Here is a 5979-nt window from a genome sequence, read left to right as displayed (position 1 = left end):
TTCTTAGAACACCTATGTTAGTAAGCTCGCCAGGAGCGGAGTATATGGCAAGCCAAGGATGTTTTCAGATGCCATTGACAATAGGTAGGCATGTTTTCCCCTCAGACCAGATAATCTTGGAGTCGCAAGGTTTGGATGTGATTCTGGGTATGGATTGGCTATCGATGTATGGAGGAAACATCAATTGCGCCAGTAAGTCGATTTTGCTCACCACCCCAGAAGGAAGAAAGATTAAGTATGTATGCCGGCATGTGCCGACAAGGACTCAAGTGAATTCTTTATCAGGAGTTGTATAGGAGGAAGTACCAGTGGTGAAGGATTTCCCTAATGTATTTCCAGAAGAGTTGCCAGGCATGCCACCGGATAGAGACATTGAGTTTTAGATTGAGCTTCTGCCAGGCACAGGGCCAATATCTAAGAGACCGTACAGGATGCCCGCAAAGGATTTGGAGGAAATTAAGAAGCAGATTAAGGAGTTACTGGATAAAGGCTATATTCGCCCAAGTTCGTCACCTTGGGGATCACCAGTGCTTCTAGTGGAGAAGAAGGATGGATCGTTGAGGATGGTTGTTGATAATCGAGGGTTGAATGAAGTAACGATCAAGACCAAGTACCCACTGCCGATGATCAATGATCTGTTTGACCATATCGAAGATGAAGCCACCTGGGAGCGAGAGGTAGACCTATGGAAGGACCACCCTCACCTATTTTCTAGCCAACCCGAATCTCGAGGGCGAGATTCATCTTAAGGGGGGTAGGTTTGTAACATCCCAAATTTTCAATTTGGAATGTTATACATTAGTTGCATATCATATTTTATTGCACTTTGGCTTGATCCTAGAAATTCTAAGCAACTCAAGGACCCACGGAGAGAGTTGGGGATTTCGTTATTTTCATATTTGAGTTTTCTCAAATTTTGAAAAGAGGATCATTTGGTTTTAAGTATTTTTCTTTTCTAATATTTCTAAAATAAAATTTTATGAGAGGAGATAATATGACTTCTCCAGAATAAATGAAATATTAGAGGAAAAATGTTAAAATCAAATAAATAATTTTATTTGGATTTTATTGCAATTCTATTTGAATTAGAAAAATTGCACGTTTTCAAAATTGCATTTTTAGGCCAAGAAAATGTTCACCTTGTTCTAAATATTTTATTTAGACGGTGAAAATTTGTTTTGACAATTTTAGTTTTTTACTTATTTTTCTAGGATTTATTTTCGGCGGAATCTTATTTAAAAAAACTGTTCGCGCGCTCGACTGGGTTGAAGGCCCAGCCGAGCCAGGCCAAGCCCGCGCCGCCGCCGCCTCCGAGCGGGAGGGAGTCCTCGCCGCCGCCGAGGCCAAGTCCGGCCGGGGCACGCCTCCCGAGGCCGACCACGACCCGGCGCCCCCTTACCCAAGCTAGCGCCGCCCTCCTCTTAAATAGCCACCGTCGCAAACCCCCACCACCACCCGAGCCACATCGCCAGCCCCGCCGCTCGCCGCTGCTACCGCCTAGCGCCGCCGCCGCCACCTGCCGCTGCCGCCCCGCCCCGCTAGTGCTGCCGCCGTTGCCCCGCAGCGCCCCGCCTCACCGGAGCCGCCGCCGGAGCCGCCGGTCCTGATCCGATCCGCCGCCGTTTTTTTTGGTTTAGGTAAAAATTGACCGGTTTTTATTTAAATCCTAGTTTCATTTATTTTTTATTCTTTTAGATCGGTTTTATTTTTCCGGTTTAGTTATTTAGCGGACGTTCGTCCGTACGTTCGTCTTAACGAACGGTGTTCACTCGTTAGCCGCCAGATAGCGAACGTTCATTCCTTAGCCTGTTCATCAGTTTTTTTTCCAGGGTTTTCCGCGATTATTTTTTATCGCGATTTCTGCCCTGATTTTCGTTTTAGTTTTTCTTTTCGCTCATTTATTGGAGTCAGGCGATTCAAGCACCCAGAGTTTTGTCTCGAAGCCCTGTTTCTGTTTAACCAACTTAAACAAGTTTTTGCTACTATAAAATTTGACTTAAGTGCAGATTAGTAAACGAAGCTTGTTTCTTTCGCAGTTTGAGTTTCGTTGCTTCGTTTGATTTGATTCTTTTTGCAAACCGGAGTTCTAAAGTTGAACTTTCTGGTTAGATCTTTTATTTGAGTTTTACCCGTGCTTCTAGTTGAGCGCTTCTTGTATGCTTGTTTGTTTGCGATAGAGTATCCGGAGTGCGAAGCGTGCTACTACGAGTCTCTAGGTTTCACGGATCATCAGCAAGGCAAGTAACACTTTGATCATACCTCTTTATTACCCAGTTTTATTACATTAGATCAATCCTCAAAAAATTGCATGGTTAGGATCTGATTAATATGTGGGTTTTGGGAAGCAGATGAGGTAGTACCTATTGTCTTGTTTATTATCAAACCTTGGGAGTTACTTCTATGTTACTTATATTGCTATGCTATGCTTGTAGACGTGGATTGGGTGAGTGTATCCACGACAGATGTGAGTATTGTTATTTAATGGTTAACTTAAGGTGGCTACTTTAATACACATCTAGGTGGATTGAGGCACCTGGGGAACCCAGTGCTGCCTGTATTTTTGGAAATCCCGGGGTACCGTGTGATTCTCCTATGGACCGCCACCCAGGCTCAAAGGCATCTTAAGATTATTCATGCTAGAAACTTCCGTGTGCAGCCACAAGCCATTATGGGCTCTAGCATAGTTGAGTACGTTGCAAAACCTCTTTCAGTGGTGAGCTAGCAGATGTAGGGGAAAGTAGGTGTAACTGTCCACCCAGAGTAAAGAGTTATTGTTTCAAAAAGACCGTGTCTCGTTTCTCCGACCATGGATGTATTCGAGTCTTGTGGGGAAAAGTGTGCAAACCTCTGCAGAGTGTACAAACTAATCATGGTTAGCTGTGTCCTCGGTTATGGACGTTTTGAGTATCTAGTTCTTGGATTATCATGTGGATTTCATCACTCTTAATATAATTTGATTGGGTTAAATGATGAGGCTTAATTGGGATTGAGTTAGGTGAACCTTCTCAATGTTTAACAATCACCATGATAGTTAAATTAAATTTATTCCTTTGTTGTAGGGAAAAATTGGCTTTATGCAAAACTGTAACCATAGAGCTTTCCACCAGCCATATTTGCATGTAGTGATAGCATTATTCTGTTCATTACTCTTTATGTGTTATATTGCCAGCATATTCCATGTGCTGACCCTTTTCGGGCTGCAACGTTTATGTTGCAGACTTTTCAGACGACGAGTAAGGTGCCTTAGGTCGTGATCTTTCACTCAGTGATGCTGTTGGAGTTGATGGACTCACTTTATCTTCCAAGCCTTCCGCTGTTATCGATATTAGATGGCCTTAAGCCATATTTATTGTAATAAGTTCTCTTTTGAGACATTCGATTTAGAGTGTGATTGCTACTCTATTATAAATCCTTCAAGTACTGTGCGTGTCAGCATTACCGATCCAGGGATGACACTGATGCACAAAGATCAGACTGTTTGAGGTCTGGTCGCTACAGATGAGGAGCAAGAGTCAAGTGTGCGGTTCGAGCAAAGAAGTATCGGCCAAGAGGAAGAGGGACAAGGACGAAGTCGAGGACGTGGACGAGGACTTCGAGTAAGGTGGCAGTGTCATTGCTCATGGTGGTTCTAATGCAGTGTCTACCAGATTAGTTGCATAGTTTATTTTCAGGTATGCTTAGTTTAATTTGAGGGGTGTGTTGTGCTGAGCCGCCAGCAGAACTATGTTATGTTTCTTCTCGTTACTTTAACTCTTCAATACGTACATACTAGTATTTCTTTAATAGAATTTAGCACCCCATTTAAGTACGTACTAGCTTTTTTAATAGTACTATATGCATAATTTGGCGACGAGCACTCTCTATATGTACCACCTTTTTTTAATTTCAAGTTTTGCTCCATGGCACAATCCATCAATACTACTACTGCACAAAAGTATATATTTTTTAAAAGGCTAGAGTACTGTTCATCACATATATAGCCAGTTAAATTCTCAACCTAGAACAACGTGCATGCCATGTAAACCGATACGGAGGAAGTATAGTAAAAATGAGGTGATTTTACCAAGCGATCGGCGGGGGAGCATGGCCTGTCATGCGGTCCCACGTGTCATGATGTACCAAGGCGATGCGCGTGTCCCTCTTGAGGTAGAAGCAATACTACGTGGTTTGAGATGATGGCGAACCGAAGTGTGAAATAATGGTTGCTTCGTCCATTCGGGAAGGTGCGGCATTGTGATTTTACGTCTCATTACTCATTACTACTACTGGGGCGGTACGACTGGGGTGCGTCCCCCTGCTGTTCTGCACTATTATTTGGTGCTTGACACGTCGACCCGGTTTCTATATGCCCCACATGTTGGTGATAGGAAGTACATAATTCATGAAAGGGAGCGTCGACGGAGGAGTACAAGACACGGCTTGGGTTTTTGCTGCTTCGCGCGATCCATCGATACAAACCGAACTAAAAAAAAGGCAAGGGCTGGTCTTTTCCCGCGCGGCAGGCATGGGAGTTTGGCATAGTCTGTTCAAGGCAAGGAGGCAGGAAGGTAAACAAGCAAATAAAGGTTGAGCGACTTAGTTTTGGGAAAATCTAATTTTACGGAGTACGTACCCACTAGGGTTTATAGGGCTCATCTAGAAAACATTCATTTTTCCGTTTTATAAGTCTCAATTCTACTACTAGTAGTAGTACCATCACATGTTGGATTTCGAGGTGCGTTAGATCACCCGATGCAAGCAGTGTCAAGAGAAAACTCACCAATGCATGTAGAAGTTCATGGAAATTTAGTGGTCATTCATGCATTCGTTCTAATTAATGCCTCGGTAAACATAACTTCTTGAGAAAAACGAGCATACTAATTACTTGTGCAAACTACAAAATTAATTCGACCATTCACCGTCTACCTTGGTTGGAGAGATTTTGAAATTGAGCCATAAACTGGAAAGGAGGGAGTAGTAACTTTTGTCTCGATTACTATTTGTGGCCTTGTAATGCAAAATGTATTTTTTTATCGTGGCCTTGTATAAGTAAATGGAGGGAGTACTAAAGGACATATATATTCCAAACATATGATAATCTCTCTAACCAAGGTAGTAGGGACGAGGAGTAAACGGAGGGAGTAGTAAAATTTTCTCCTCGTCCTGCGAGGCACTGCGCGCGTGGGCGAGGGAGCGGGCGTAAGGTGTACAGTAGTACTACTACTAGTAGGCAAGCTTCACCTCATCCTGCGAGCCACCACGCCCGTGGGCGGGGGAGACGGCGTACTAAGCAAGCTTCTCCTCGTTCTGCGAGTTGACGGGACACATCAAAAGTACTCCAGTCTATAGAGCCTTGCCTCTAAGGTAGGCCCCACATGGTTTGCCTCTTTTTTTAACATAACGCGTCAAGTCGCAATTTGTTTGTTCACCCGTGGTAGAAGATCCTCCCTTCACCAAGTGGACAACCAATACATGTGTCAAATTACCATGTGGGCTTCCTTTTCATACAGAAATGAGCTCCACTATGTACCTGCATGGGTGTGGTTGGGAAAGAGACGGGAGTACGTGCGCCCTGCGTGCACCTCTTCTCTTCATGCACGTCCCCCACCTACGTGTGTGTGTGAGAGAGATACAAACCTAGATAGATGGCGTGTGCGTTCGTGAGTGTTTTTTGTTTTTTTTGGGGGGGGGTTGATTTCGTAAATGTATTTGTGGGAATATGTATCGTTGACATCTCAAACAAAATTTTGCATGCAATGTGTGTGAAATGGAGGCCTATCCATATCATATGTAGAGGGCCAGGCGATCCACGAGAAGAGAGGGAGGGGTCATAGATATCGATAGAGTCGAAGAGAGGATCAAGTGGGTGGGTGCAAGATCGATGAAGAGAGCCATCGAAATTATGTGTGTGTGCAAGTCAAAGATATAGGGCGACTGACCTACCGGAACGTCAGAGGGCACATGTCAAGTTTGTGTGTGGTAGGGAGACATGACTAGAGC

Source organism: Triticum dicoccoides, chromosome 3B, assembly GCF_002162155.2.
Source record: "Triticum dicoccoides isolate Atlit2015 ecotype Zavitan chromosome 3B, WEW_v2.0, whole genome shotgun sequence".
Lineage (NCBI taxonomy): Eukaryota > Viridiplantae > Streptophyta > Magnoliopsida > Poales > Poaceae > Triticum > Triticum dicoccoides.
This window is presented reverse-complemented; position numbering follows the sequence as displayed.